Source organism: Helianthus annuus, chromosome 6 (assembly GCF_002127325.2).
Source record: "Helianthus annuus cultivar XRQ/B chromosome 6, HanXRQr2.0-SUNRISE, whole genome shotgun sequence".
NCBI classification, from domain to species: domain Eukaryota; kingdom Viridiplantae; phylum Streptophyta; class Magnoliopsida; order Asterales; family Asteraceae; genus Helianthus; species Helianthus annuus.
In genome coordinates this window covers 61,221,315-61,237,798 of record NC_035438.2, presented here as the reverse complement: position 1 = coordinate 61,237,798, position 16,484 = coordinate 61,221,315, and positions in this window count along the sequence as shown.

Here is a 16,484-nt window from a genome sequence, read left to right as displayed (position 1 = left end):
AATTTTTATTTTACCTTAACCCTTGACACATATGTCCTTTCCACATATAGTCATATATACATACATTCATCTTGACGTAAGCTTGTCTTAATTTTTTCAGTTCGGTTAACGTTCAGTTATATAGGACACCCTTAACAATAACCATTGCCGTCGGTTCATTTGATATGATAACGTTTCGATTAACATTAATTTCATTTAACAGTTAAGGTTTGCTCACCCAACATGACTTTTAATATATAACTACTCGATGAGAATCAGCAATCATATCAACGCCGTGCATTCTTTCTTATAAAAAGAAATTCACAAGGTGTTAACTTTGAAAATAAGTTAAAATCATGTGTAAATTATGTGCTGAAAAACATAGAAAAATGACGCAGTGTCAGTACGGTCAATAAATGAAACACGAATAAGATAGTGTGTATAACGGTGAATACTGGTATAGAAATTTCTCAAATAATGTATGAATTAGTGATTTCATATATTTGTGTTATTTATGATACTTCAGTGTATCCATTAGTGCGTATACATAGTGTGTTAATTGATTATTATACTACATATATATATACCCTATGTGTTAATTGAATATTATACTACATATATACCCTACATCTATATATATTCTAAAGTTTAGTTATATGTTCTATTTTAAAACCAAAATTTATGGTTGTTTTAAATGAGGTCATTTACATATATCCCCCTCCTAAGATCATTTATTACATATATACCCAACCCATAAAATCAATTACATATTTCCCCCTTTTAAACCATACATATTACATATTTACCCATTTTATTAAAATCACTCCTATTGAATTACTATTTTACCCTTAATGAACTTATTAAATGATTATTACATTTTTCCCCTTTCTAATACCATTACTTACATATTTTATGATTTAATGTCTAATATAATTGTTTACAAATAAGATATTAACCTAATGATATGAGTTCATTTTTTTATAAGCCCTGCCTATTTTTTGCCTATTTTTTTATAAGCTTCTGCCTCTGTTATGTGAAAATTGAAAGTTTTGCTTATATATAATGCGTCATAGCTCTTAAGCATTATTTTTTTTAAAGAAAACAGTCATGCGACCATGGTTTAAAAATTTACTTTTGCTGTAAAACAGTTTTTTCAATATTATTTTGAATGTTTAAAACATGACAATTAGATTTCTGAAATAGCATTACACAAAAAAAATGGAAATTTAGCTCCTGCTTCAAAACAATCAAAATGTTGATGATCGAACTAAGATTTAGGCTCACGACTTGAAAAAAACAAACGTATATTGTATAACAATATGTTTTTTTATATAAGATATTTTAGATAATCAATATTTTAACGTAAATTGTGAGTGTAGTTAACTAAAATTTAAATGTATAATGGGTCGGTTGTAAAAAATATGTAAACTTAAACTTAACCAGTAACTAGATATGTAAAAAGGTCACTTGTTTTATAAAATGGGTATGACCGTTTTTTTTTCAAAGAAATATTTTAAAGATTTTATCACAACATATAGAGTATTGACTAGATTGATTTTGAAGTTAAGAGATAAGAAATTAAGAAAAAAGGGTAAAAGGGTAATTTCATAAAGAAAGGGGGAAATATGTAATTGATTTTAAAGATTGGACAAATATGTAATAAGGGCTTTTAATAAGGGGATATATGTAAAAATTCCTTTTAAATGCACCAGCCTATAAGAATCCTATTAATTTCATTTAATTTACTTAATAATCACAAGTTACATTACTTTAATCATTTGGGTCAAAAACAATTCCAGCTTAATAATCACAAGTTACATTACGTACTTTAATCATTTGTGTCAAAAATAATTCTACAAATGCTAGATCATCTGATAATAACAATAAGAAGAAAGCTCCGGCCGCACACAAATCTCTGGTATTCAACTGCGATTGCTTCGATTATTACACGAACTACTGGTTCCGGTGGGACACGTCTGTTAACCGAGAGCTAATTCATCAAGTAATTGAAGCTATTGAAGAAAACTTTACCAGTAGTGAATAGGTTAACTGTCGCGGCCGTAAACCTAACCAGAAGAAAGAGAAGGCGAGTCATCGGAGGTTCGCCGGAAAAGCTTTAAATCCTCCGCCAGAGGTTTCGGTTTCGCCTCCGTACGACATCTCATTAGTTTCGCCTCCGTACGACATCTCATTAGTTGCATCGTTTTGGTTTTGATTTTTCCCAGGAATTGTTTTGTTTCGATCTAAGTTTTTTGAGTTCGTTTCGGTAAGATCTTTTACGTTTTTTGTTCCGTTTTCAGTTTTTTTTAGTTTTGTGTAAATTTAGTTTCCTTTCTGGTTAGATTCGCTTTATTTGTTTTTGGTTCAGGTTCGGTTTTCATTTCAGCAACATTATTTGTCTTAGCTTATTTGTTTCGGTAAAATTATTCAGTTTGTATAAGTTCATTTGGGTCTGGTTTGTTTTTTGGTTCGTTTAGGTTTGGTTTCAGTTTCCTTGGTTTTCGCTTTTAGTTGGGTTCCATTTTTTATTTAGTCCCCGGTTCGCTTTCTATTGGCTCAAAACTATTTATGCGGATCAAGTTAAAAACATATATTCACATACACACACACGCGTGGTTAAGGTACGTTGCATAATCTATACATCTTGCTTTAAACAGAAGTAGGTGCAACCCGTAAATGAATTGGAGGTTCAATGTTATGTTCGTTTATTTTCGTTCATTTATGTTCAATGATTGACTTTCGTTTATGTCTGTCCTCTCTCTTATTTGCGTTTGTTTGTAACCATTCTTTATTTTCATTTGAATGTTCGTTTAAATTTATACATTACTAATATTCATTTGAAATAGTTTTCATATTATCAAACCATTTGTTTACTTTTAAAAAGTTGGATGTAATGATACTGGTAGAATATTGACTTCCACCATGCTGGTAAAATTAACACAGTTTTACAACCCACCAACCCGATTACTACTCGCCTGCCTATTTAAATAAATGGGTCAAATAAGTAATGAACCGCATTCAGGTTACATGAATTTAAGTGTGACGGAGTTAGACTTGCATGGAGTTTTCCTACATATTTTGATAGGTCTGTTTGAATTTGCATATAAAAAATAATTATCTTAATATGATTTATTTCAACATCAACTTTCAGTAAACAATTTCTAAGTTTAACTATATCTTATATTTAGAATCAAAATTTATGGTTGCTTTAAATGCATTACAATTAACTTTAATGAAATAGTACCAGCCTTTATGACCATGTTTAATCAATGAGCCTCTTCCTTTTCTCCATATATTAATGTTTAAGTTAGGGTTTATAGACTTTTCATAACAATTCACCTTAAAGGATTGATTGGTTATTAGATAACTAATACTTAATATTACAATTAACTTTAATGAAATAGTACGAGCCTTTATGACCATGTTTAATCAATCGGCTCTTCCTTTTCTCCATATATTAATTGAAATAGCTCTAGCACGGGATTTCTGGACTCTGAGATACACTACCAGTTTAGCAAATGGCAGTCTTGAGGTAAGTTTATTGTACCATTGACGGTTCACCATTATCTTTAGAAATTTACTTCTGATGTATATGTTGCTTCTTTAAATAACTGAGAAATAGAGGCGAAACGAGTTGGTTAACGGGTATTAAAACAACATCACATGACTATAAGCACAATGACAATTGTCACAAATAGAGGACTACATTGTACCTATGCGTCAACTAAAAATAAAATTTAATTAAATGGACTAAACAACTACATTAAGTTTGAGACCAGGGTAAAAATCTAAAACATCATTTTTGTTTATTTTTTTACTTTTATAACCAGATGTGTGGCAGGCATCTGAAAATGTTACCCTGGAGTCGGTACACAAGATTGGCAAGCTGGAGTGACATACGTGTCCAGATAACACTTTTTAAGTCCTGCGTACCCTATTTATTAAGTATTGGGTTAATTGTAATAAATTTTAGTAAATAAATATATAGATTATATAACTAAACACTTGAAGAACTGTTAGGATTTGTTAATTTTGTTGGTTTATAAACTGCTTTCTGATCTATAAAAGGGAACAAAACCTGCAATTTGACTTTTAGATGTTAAAACTAAATTTATATGTGTATGTGTATGTAGTATAATATGTATATATAAATATATATATAAAATCTAATTACACCATTTAAAACACAATGAAAAAGAAAAAATAAAAAAATTTGAATACTGTGACGTCTTTTGAAGAGGATTGAGAAACCACACGTTCATAGATTTGAAGTTTTGTGAGACCACATGTGGTGGGGCGCAAACCTCTCTCAAAGCGTCTTAAAAACGTGGGGGAACACTATACCCTCGGGTGTTTTGGGCCTTTTTTGACTGGTGGTGCTACCACAAAGCGCCGAATTAGGAGTGAACTTTGGTCAAAATAACCATGGTCAAACGGCTAACTTTAAAAAAACCCGGTTTTTGTTTTAAAAATCTATACTATATTCGCACTTTCGTACCGTGTCACGCACTATCTATACCAGTCTTCGTTCCATGAAAAAACAATAACTATTATGCATGCCGTGCATCGCACGGGTATTCCCCCTAGTATGAATTATAGTATAGTGTATATATTAGTGGTTGCATGCATTAGATAAGTTCACTTTAGTGTGTGCATTGTTACACAAGCTACATATGCTACTAATGATTATTTAGGGTATATAGTCTATGCATTAGGAATTACACGATAGACATTAGTGATTGCCCAGTATATTACTGCATAATGTTAGGGGCCGTTTGTTTACCGACTATTGATGGTTCAGACCTTTTACTCTTCTTACTGTTTCAGCACTTAATGGTTCAGACTGTTTCTTTTACGAGCAGATGTCTGAATGGTTCAGACATTTGCTTCTGAATGGTTAAGATTTATACAGAGTCTGAATGGTTAAGACCTCTAATCTGAATTGGTCAGACATTTGCCTCTGAACGATTAGCATTATATAGGCTCTTAGTGGTTCAGACTTCTTAATGGTTCAGTACTTAATGGTTCAGACCTCTTACTGGTTCAGCACTTAACCATTCAGATGTTGCCAAACGGCCCCTTAATGTTAGTATTCGTTATTGTATGATGCCCTTCTCCACTAGGATAAGGAGGAGGGGTGGTGATCACTCATCACTCACAACATCCAATCAAGCTCTGTCATGGCATCAACCATTATTCCATCACTCACAACCTTTTTTAGTGGAAATGCCCATCACTCACAACACCCAGCAATAAACCCTCACATTCCCTCACAATATTCTATTTTTCACACGTGATATTCTCCACGAGTGATGAAGTGCACAAGTGATAAAGAAACAGTGGGGGTGGTGTTTGGCATTATCCACGCGTTATGAAAAGTCCATCACGGAGAAAAAGTGTCCCACCCTGCCTCCCCTAAGTGCTTAAAATATTTAATGATAAGGTATGATTTATCACTGTTATGCTGTCAAAATTTCCAAAAATTATATAATCATTTTTGTTTTGGTAAATAATAGAAATAGTATGCCTAGATACGTTTTAGAATACTATGTTGACGTCAAGCCTAACACGAGATTTGCAAATGACCAACATTTATAAGTAGAGCGTTAGAGGGAAGAAAAATGATCGTCTTTTTGGTTTTAGGACCACTCAGAATCCCTATTATGCCATTATTGCCAACCCCAGCAGCTACATCATTGCGAGATCTTACGTTTTTTGTCCTTCTTTGGAGGGAATGCTTTTATATAAGATAATTACTTTGTATTGTCAACAAACCACCCATACATATAAAAGTACATGTAACACCCCAAAATTTATTTAATGAGATTTATAACCCTAACTTCCATGGAAAGGTTAGCCTCTATACTCATTCCTCACTTTCTTTTGAGATCTAGTAAGAAGGGGGAGAGTTCTAGGGCGAGAAAGACCCATTTTCACTTTTTCGAGACAAAGTCAAGAGTGGATCGAGTGGAAACATCAATGGATCATTCACGATCTAAGTTCAAGCAAGAAAGAGGCGCTTTGGATTAGTTATAGCTAGATTTTTTGAAGGTTTACGTTTGATTTTGGGCTTCAAGCAAGATCAAGGTAATCTTCACATTAAAGTTTCAATGTTTTCATGTGTTTAAGTTTATAAGAATTATATATATGTATATAGAGAAAGTGTAAAATACAATTCACCTTAACGTACGAGCGTACGCGATGAGTATTCCGCATGTTATAATTTTTCGAGTTTTCTAAGCCGCATGTTATAGGTGTCCGGGTTTGTGAAGTAGTGTCCGGGTTTGTTAAGTTGTGCCCGGGGTTGTGAAGAAGAGGAAATCCACATGTTACATTTTCTTATTTGTGAATCCGCTTGTTATAGGTGTTCGGGTTTAGTGAATCCGCATGTTATATGTATCCTGGTTTTAGTGAATCGACATGTTATATGTTATCTGAGTTCATGAAGCCGCATGATATAGGTTGTCCGGATCTGTGAAGCCGCATGTTATATTTTCACAGCGTGCGCATCGTACGTTAAGGCCAATTGTACAATAACGGGCCTCTATGTATATATATGTATATATATATGTATATATATATATATATTTCAAAGCATCCTTGGTGTTAAATTCTCAAGCTTGATGTTAATCCAAGGTAAAAAGTATCACAACCACCATGGGTTAAGTTCTAGGGTTTCAGCATGAGGTTGCGAAGTACTGTTTAAGAGCATCCTATGTTGCGTGTTATTGTTCAAGAGCAACCTATGTTGTGCTTAACTGTTTATAGCAACCAATGTTGTGTGTTACTGCTCGTGAGCAACCAATGTTACGCGTTACGGTTCATGAGCAACCTATGTTGCACGCTACTGTTCATGAGCAACCTATGTTGCATGTCCACTGTTCATGAGAAACCTATGCTAAGCGTCACTTTTCATAAGCAACGTATGTTGCATGTTATTGTTCATGAGTAGCCTATGTTATGCGTGATTGTTCATCTGCAACCTATGTTTCGCATGAAATTATTTTGTGATCAGCAATAGTTGACCTGTTTCTCTTACGTACCATTAACTTATACAATCGACATTGTCAATGGGATTTGGAAAGTTCATTAAGTGGTAAAGCTCAAGCATTGAATCACATGCGAGTATCTAGACCCCTCTTTACATTATTGTTTTGGGGCGGTGTGCATACTTGATAAAGTTTTCAAGATGAATTGTATGTTTAAAGTATGATAAACTATAGTAAAGTCTTATGTTTTAACCTAAGTTACAGCTTGATAAAGTTAAAGGAAAGTGTTTAATAAAGTGTCAACGTTCATAAATTGTTAGACTATAAAGTAGTATACGTATACACTTGTTTTGGTGAAAGTCCGGAACCCGATAGTGGTACCTGTAAGAATAGACTTGTTTCGCTAAAACTCCAGAACTTGATAGTGGTAACAATCCATATAGTCTTATTTCGCTGAAACTCTGGAACCCAATGGTGGTAACTATTCGTATACAAGGGAGCAATGCCTTAGTGGTTTGTCAGAAATTGTACAAGTACATATAGTATAGCATACATGTTACACTTCATAATAAAAAAAAAGTAACAATATTTATAATAAAATATTGTGTTTATTACTTAGTGTTAAGTTATATGGTGTAGTGATGTGCCTAAACTACTTAATTTGTTAAATGTTTGTTAATGTTTATTGTTACCTCATTAAACTAGAACTCACTCAACATAGCTAACTTTTAGTATGTACATCTAGTTAAAGTTAATGGGCTTGAGAGGTGTCTCGGCTGGGCGAATGAAGACTCCGATGGAAGACTGGTATTTCATCTATATGTTTAAGTTTATTGTTGTTAAAAACTTGTTATGTTTATTTATATTTTGGAATTTGAATGTAATGATTTGAAGTTTTTCCCTGCGTTTGAATGAAATCTATGATTATGAAGTATTTTCGAAGTGTAACTCCAACAAGTGAGAACCCCAGGATTAGGGTGTTTCACTCAATAATTTGCATTGACATCTTACAATCTAAATTTTAATACACCGCCGATTATCCCAGAATATTTAATCATTATAAATGATAAGTGAAATTCGTATGCCTGAGTGGATGTAGTAAGGTAAGTCTTTTAACAAGATAGTTGCCTGACAAAATGTCACACCCTGATTTCCACGTGTTTCACCGGTGGGCCCGGTGGGGGATTACCGTGACGTAGTTGGCAACAATATAGTCAAACCACACAATATTTAAATGCACAGCGGAAGCATAAAGATTGATATATTTCAACCATCGAATGTAATATCCAAATATCACAAGTAGTCGAAATAAATCCACAGGGGATCAAAATAAAAATAGAAATATTGTTCAACAGATAGTGGCATCCCGAGCTTGCGAGACTCTAACGATGCTAAGGAGTGGCCAGCCTATTTCGTACAGAACCTGCATTTAATCTTTTTGGGGAAAATACGTCAGTTTACACTGGTAAATACATTCAACCGACACTTTTTGTAAAAAGGTTTAATAAAATTGATTTGAATGCACAAGGCACAAACTCTTTATAACTTGGGATAATTAATCAATTAATCTTGTAAAAGAATTACATGCTACTATGCGTTCAGTCGCCCGGGTCGTGCCAGGTTTAAGGTTAATAGACACGCCACAAAGCATAAAGCCGTAGCGGGAAAACCAACGGTTATACCTTTATAATTATAGACACATTATCGGGTGTACGCCTACACCCGCGTGTCGAGGTCGTGGCCATTTCGTAAAATGATGCCAAGGATATCCGGGACATGGTCATTAAGCTCCCAAAGGCGTAAAGCCAACAAAACAAATTTTTAAACGGGTCACATTGATAATACCCAACTACTAATGAGTTGGGGTCAATTGCCCGACCAAGCAGTATTTTTATATACCGTAACCCAAGCCCGTATAACGGAAAATAAGTTAAAAGTATTTACCTGAGCAAGTAATAACCTCAATAAACAAATGCAAGTATCTTCTACTGGTCTCCTATTCTGGAACGAAGGTTTATAACAACCTATTAGAATCCTAACGGGTCTTTAATTTAGCCTTAGCTTAGACCGGTCAGTTTCAAAGGATAAATACGGTTTAATCGCGTGAAAAGCGAAAACCGGGAATGGAATGTGGTTTGGGCCCAACAAGTTTGAAGACTTGTTTTATATGGGCATAATAACCACACTCTGGATTTTGAAGTAAAAACGATAAGGTTTGACCCGTTTCGGCTAGTTTATGTAAACTAGTTACATAAACCGAACCGTGCGCGCAAAAGGCGTAACGGGTAACCGTAGGAGTCCTACACAGGTTTCCTAAGTTAATATGCTCTAAAGAGGTTGTGGTATCAGTAGGATACCTTCCATTATGCCCGTAACGAGTTTAATCCCAATATACGCCCCGTAGGGGTATTTTGGTCATTTTAAAGGTTATAAAAGAGGTTTTCCGAGTTCTACAAGAAATCTGAGTTTTCCGAACAGCTTATAAAGTTCAAAATACATTATTTATTATTTAAGATCAGTAGCAACTGGAATCGGGTCAAAATACCATGTAGAACTCAAGTTATGTCCGAAAAGGGTATATTCGGTAATTACCGAATCGATGCCATAACCGCAGGTTATGAGCAGGTTAAAAATAATTAAAAATCTTTAAAAATCCCAAAATATTATTTTACATCAGTGTGTAAAAGGTTTGGTGTTGAAATTTGGGTTTAGATAGGCTTTATGCTAATTGCGCCGTTTAATTACTAAGGTTTTTCGTAATTGCGCTATTTAGCATAACTCTTATCCTAGACCTCGGATTGACGTGAAATTTTAGGGACATGCTTAGAAATCAGTAACTAAGGTTATTGTCCTTTCACATATCCAAAATTCTCGTTTTAAAGTGAAAAGGGCGTTACGGTCAACTTTTAAGCATTTAACGGAAATGTGCAAAAGACTTGGACAAACAACGAACCGGTCACAGAGGGTTAAACCATCATGTAACCTGGTCCTAAGAGAGTCCTAAGGCATATCTAAATCATACCATAACGGGTCAGAACTGAAGTCAAAGCAAAAGTCAAAGCTTTGCTACTTTCGGTTCCGAACCGGGTCAAAATAGTAAATAGTCGGATCAAACAAGTTTAGACTAGTTAATATACTTATTATCATGTTATATGAGTGTTAAAACAGGTTACACGCCATCTACATTACTGATTATGCATAAAATCGCAAATTAGCATTCTGTTGACTTTTTCTAAGCAAGTTTGACTCGACATTCGGACTAGTTAGAGTGGGAATCAGAGGGTGCCCTTTTAGGGGTTCAATGCCCACAAGAATACCAATATATAACTACCTTTGATTAGACAAATCACTGGACCATTTGTGATTTATCGTTAAGTCAATCGTTAATTACAACAGATTGACTTTTAAGCTATAACTCTGCAAAAACTAAACCACAAAGGGTGGAGCATACTTACAAGATTCTTATGCACGACCAGGGATGAGAAATGAAGGCACTTGAGCTCCAGAAATGATCAGAAGAGTTGTTTGAAGGTGTGAAGAACAATGGTGCACTAAATGGCCTTTTATAGTAAACTTCACACCTTAGATCATTGACAACTAAGGCTACAAGTGTTCTTGGATGATCACCAAGTGTCCCTGAGTGCTAGGGGACGTTTAGGGGGCGCCCATGCTCTCATAATTGCTTCATAAGTCGGTTAAAACAGCAAACATTGCTCATGTCCGACTTTTCTGCATCTGGGGGGCTGACGTGGCCCGCGTTAAGGATCATGCAACCTTTACGCGGGTCGCCTGAATCCATACGTCAGAGCCCATATCTTTACTGACAATGCGGCCCGCGTAAGATCCTTTGATTCTTTAACGCGGCCCGCCTGAGACTTGTTTTTCAAGATTTTCAAATCTTTTTAATTATTGCACTTGGCCTTTGGGTTTCGAAGGGGTAACTTTGCGTTTTGGGCCTCGTTTATATACGAATAAGGGCCTCGGAACTGTTACCCAACTTATTAACCCTTGGTTAATTTATTATTACCCGAAAAGTCATAACTTTCTATGTTTGACGCTTTTAGCCCCTCGCATACGAATTTGATCATAACTTTCTCGTTTTAAAACGGAACCTTGCGAAATTTATATCATACATTCTAGTGAGCGTAATTTAATGTCACAAAGTCTCGGGTTTGTTAAAGGGTCACTCAGAGGTATAACTTAAACTTGTTGACACATTTAACCCCTGTAGTTTGTAATCTCTCACTTCCTTCCACAATTCGTTCCGTACGATCCACGATTCATTCTTTGAAGGTACAAGCATCAATTAGGGTTACTGTACAGTATATTTATCCTTTGTTGACATTTTTAACCCTTGAATTTACATACTTTCAATGTTTGTCAACTTTAGTCCTTTATTTAGTATTTAACACCACGTGTAAACCTAAGACACGTGTCAATACATTATTGGATGCTAAATTTCGAGGTGTTACATCCTCACCCCCTTAAAAGAAATCTCGACCTCGAGATTTAGTGAAATAAATGAGGGTACTTTTCTTTCATCGTGGACTCTACCTCCCACATGTATTCGGGACCTCTACGGGCATCCCATTTTACCTTCACAATCGGTATATACTTCCTGCGAAGCTTCTTAACCTGTCGATCCTCGATCGACATAGGTTTTTCAACGAACTTTAAGCTCTCATCGATGTGTACATCTGTATGCGGTATAACCAGTGATTCGTCAGCGAAACACTTTTTCAAATTACAGATGTGGAACACATTGTGGATACCACTGAGCTCTTCCGGTAAGTTTAATTTGTAGGCAACCGATCCGACACGTTCGATTACCTCGAAGGGTCCAATATATCTCGGGCTTAGCTTGCTTTTCTGACCGAATCGCATCACCCCCTTCCAGGGTGATACCTTAAGCAGTACCTTGTCGCCTACTTCGAAATTGAAAGGCTTACGCTTCAAATCTGCGTAGCTTTTCTGCCTATCTCGGGCAGCTTTCAATCGATCGCGAATTTGGACAATCTTGTCCGTTGTTTCAAATATTATATCAGGTCCTGTCATCTGGACATCTCCTACTTCTGCCCAACAAACGGGCGTTCTACACTTCCTACCATATAGGGCTTCAAAAGGTGCAGCCTTAATGCTCGTATGGTAGCTGTTGTTATAGGAGAATTCGACCAATGGTAGGTGGTTATCCCAATTACCACCTAAGTCGATCGCACATGCGCGAAGCATGTCTTCCAACATTTGGATTGTACGCTCACTCTGTCCGTCTGTCTGAGGGTGGTAAGCCGTACTGAAATTCAAACGCGTGCCCAAAGATTGTTGGAAACTTTTCCAAAAGTGTGACGCGTATCTGGTATCTCTATCAGAGATGATAGATACAGGCACGCCATGAAGGGCTACAATCTTATCTACAAACAACTGGGCTAGTATATCGGAGCTATGAGTCTCCTTTATGGGTAGGAAATGTGCTGACTTGGTCAGTCTATCAACTATTACCCATATTGTATCGTTTCCCTTCTTTGTCTTTGGCAATTTGGTGATGAAATCCATCGTCACCATTTCCCATTTCCACTCAGGAAGTTCAGGCTGTTGTAGCAAGCCTGACGGCTTTTGATGTTCAGCTTTTACTTGCGCACAAGTCAAACACTTTGCTACATGGGTGGCTATAGACTTCTTCAAGCCTATCCACCAAAAGTTTGCCTTTAAGTCCTGGTACATTTTATCAGCTCCAGGATGAACGGAATATCGAGAACTGTGGGCCTCCTGAAGGATAACGTCTCGAAGACCTCCATAAACAGGAACCCATATTCTTCCATTCAATCTCAGAATTCCATTTTTGCCATAGGATAACTGTTCTTCAGTTACTCCTAGCTTCTCGTGAGGATAGTTAGCTTCTGTCACAGCTTCTTTCTGTGCAACTAACAATCTCTCATTCAGACTGTTCTTGATTTTAATGCTCTTGGAATTGATCCTTATTGGTTTCACTCTTTCTTTCCTGCTCAAGGCATCTGCGACTACGTTGGCCTTGCCTGGATGGTATCTTATTTCACAGTCATAATCGTTCAGAGTTTCCATCCAACGTCGCTGCCTCATATTCAAATCTTTCTGATTGAACAGATGCTGGAGGCTTTTGTGATCAGAATAGATCACAAATTTAATGCCATACAAATAGTGTCTCCAGAGCTTTAGTGCAAATACAACGGCACCCAACTCCAAGTCATTGGTGGTGTAATTCTTTTCATGCACTTTTAATTGTCGTGAAGCATAGGCAATCACCTTGCCCCTCCGCATAAGCACACAACCCATACCGGTGTGCGATGCATCACAATATACGACAAATTCTTCCATTTCTTCCGGCAATGTCAACACTGGAGCATTGCTCAGCTTTTGTTTGAGGACATCAAAAGCTTCTTGCTGCTTAGGGCCCCAATTAAACTTTATACTCTTTCTAGTTAAATAAGTTAGGGGTGCATCAATTCTTGAAAAATTTTCGATGAAGCGTCTGTAGTATCCTGCTAGACCTAGGAAACTGCGAATCTCCGTAGTCGTCTTCGGCTCCTGCCAATTCATGATGGCTTCAACCTTGGCGGGATCCACTTGGATACCACGCTCACTGACTACGTGTCCAAGGAATTGAACTTCTCGTAGCCAAAATTCACATTTAGAGAATTTGGCGTAAAGCTTTTCTTGATGAAGCAATTTAAGAATACATCGAAGGTGCTTCTCGTGGTCAGCTTGACTCTTTGAGTAGATGAGGATGTCATCGATGAAGACAATGACAAATTTATCCAAATACGGCTTGCAGACGCGATTCATGAGATCCATGAATGCGGCAGGTGCATTAGTGAGCCCAAAAGGCATCACTAGGAACTCGAAATGACCATAACGAGTCCTGAAAGCAGTCTTGTGCACATCTTCGTCTTTAACCTTCAATTGATGGTACCCCGACCTTAGGTCAATCTTGGAAAAGTAGCTCGCTCCTTGCAACTGATCGAACAGATCGTCGATCCTGGGCAAAGGATACCTATTCTTGATTGTAACTTTATTCAGCTCACGGTAATCGATGCATAGACGCATCGAACCATCTTTCTTTTTGACGAACAGGATTGGTGCTCCCCAAGGAGATGAAATTGGTCTAACAAAACCTTTGGCTAGCAGATCATCTAGCTGCGTCCTCAATTCTTTCATTTCCGTGGGTGCCAATCTATAAGGTGCTCTCGCAATAGGCGCGACTCCTGGAATGATGTCGATGCTGAATTCCACTTGCCTGTCCGGTGGCAAACCAGGCAGTTCTTCCGGGAAAACTTCAGGATAGTAAGAGATGACTGGGATGTCTTCAATCTTGGGTTTCTCCTCACCGATAGTCACCTGTGCCATATAAATGACACATCCTTTCTTCAAACATCTGGATGCCTTTAGCATAGATACTTGTGCAGGCAATCCATGTCGAGTATCTCCCTGAATCATAAGTGGTTCTCCAGACGAAGTCTTGATTACCACTTTCTTCTTGTTGCACATAATTTGGGCTTGGTTATGCGATAACCAATCCATACCCAACACTACGTCGAAACCAACTAGTTTAAAGGGTAACAGGGATAAAGGAAATGAGTGATTCCTAATGGATATAACACATCCATCTAAAACAGTCAAGACTGTTCCCATAGTCCCATCAGCTAGTTCTACTTCATATTTCACATTCAAGGTTTTAACAGGAAATTTTAGCAACTCACAAAACTTATCATCCACAAAGGATTTATCTGCTCCAGAATCAAATAACACTCTTGCGAATACATCATTGATAAGAAACGTACCGGTTATGACGTTGTCGTTCTGGATAGCCTCTTGAACATTCATCTGAAAGACCCTCGCATTGGTCTTTTTCCCTTCATCAGCCTTCTTCACTATCTTCGGGCAGTTAGTCTTGATGTGCCCTTTTTCGTTGCAACTATAACAAGTTGCATCCTTGAGTTTCTTGCACTCAAGAGTCCTATGTTCGGAGGACTTGCAAATCCCACATGCTTTCGGCTGGGATTTCTGTTCAAATCTGCACTTTCCAAAGTGGTGCTTCTTACAAACATTGCACTTGGGCCTATCGCCCGACTGTCGGTCATTCTTCTTGGTCTCCGATCCCTTCTTGTGGTCACGATTTCCCCGGTGCTTCTTGCTTGACCTACGTGAATCATCATCTTCACGTTTCCTCTTCTCACCGTCAGCATTTCTCAGAGATCTCTGTCTTACCGCATCCAGCGTAAGAGACAGAGATATATCTGCCACGGATCTAAATGTAGCAGGCCTAGAAGCCTTCATGCTAGCCTTTATCTCTGGGGCCAAACCCCCAATGAAACGCGCGATCCGTCTGGGTTCCGGGGTTAGAAGGTACGAAACCAATCTTGACAGGGTATTGAAACTCGTGAGATATGCCTGGCAATCCAGGTTCTTCATGACTAATGATAGAAAATCAGATTCTATCTTCTCAACCTCGTGCTGAGGGCAGTAGTTTTCTTTGATGAGAGCAATAAATTCCTCCCATGACATGCTATACAAAACAGTCTTCCCAGAGGCTTGAACCAATGATCTCCACCATGCTAGGGCTTCACCCTTAAATGACTGCGATACAAACTTCACCACATCTCTCTCAGCACAACCGCTAATGTCCATCACTGTGTCCATTTCGTCCAGCCAGGTCATGCAATCCACAGCGCCCTTTTCCCCAGTAAAATCCCGGGGTTTGCAAGAAACGAAATACTTATACGTGCAACCCCTGGCGCGAGGTGCATCATCGACCACTATCTTCTTAGGACGGACACTATTCTCATTCGATGAGTGCCGATCGTCGTCCTTCTTAGGTTTAGACTGGTTCGAGGGTGGTTTGCTGTGATGCTCAGAATGGGTTTTTGGTTTAGAGTGTGGTGTAGATCGGGTCCTGCTTCGAGACTCGGTATACTCTTCGTACAGCCGATCTAAAGCCGCCTTAACAGCACCGTCTGCTAAAGCTTTTAATTTCGCGCCCGTTATATGAATTTGGGCGTTATCATTGTCATCCTCCTTTGATTGACTATTAACTCCATTTGGGTCAGCCATCGCGATCTTGATCTGCTACAAGGAATATGACAGAATTTTATTTAGGAGTTTGTTATGGAATTGTCTTTTATGGCAATTCATTAATCATGGTAAACATAGACCATATTTGGTTAATTCGTTACTCACTTTTATTTAGAATTTGAATATAACTTATCCTAATTACAATCAATATTGTTAATGGCACAAAAGCCTAGTCACAAGGACGTTTTATAATATAAGCCAGGATTTCAGAGAATCAAGGCATGAAGGTTTGAACCATAGTTCTTTTACCTTTTCTGACAGGGAGTCATAGACTACAACTGTCTTTTGTCTTATATGACAATAAGTATGGCCCGTAGGCACTACATCACTAATGGATGATTTAACCCATGATTTATAAATCATTAACTTAGGTCTTGGAATCCTCTGAAGGATTCTTATATAAGAATGACGCAT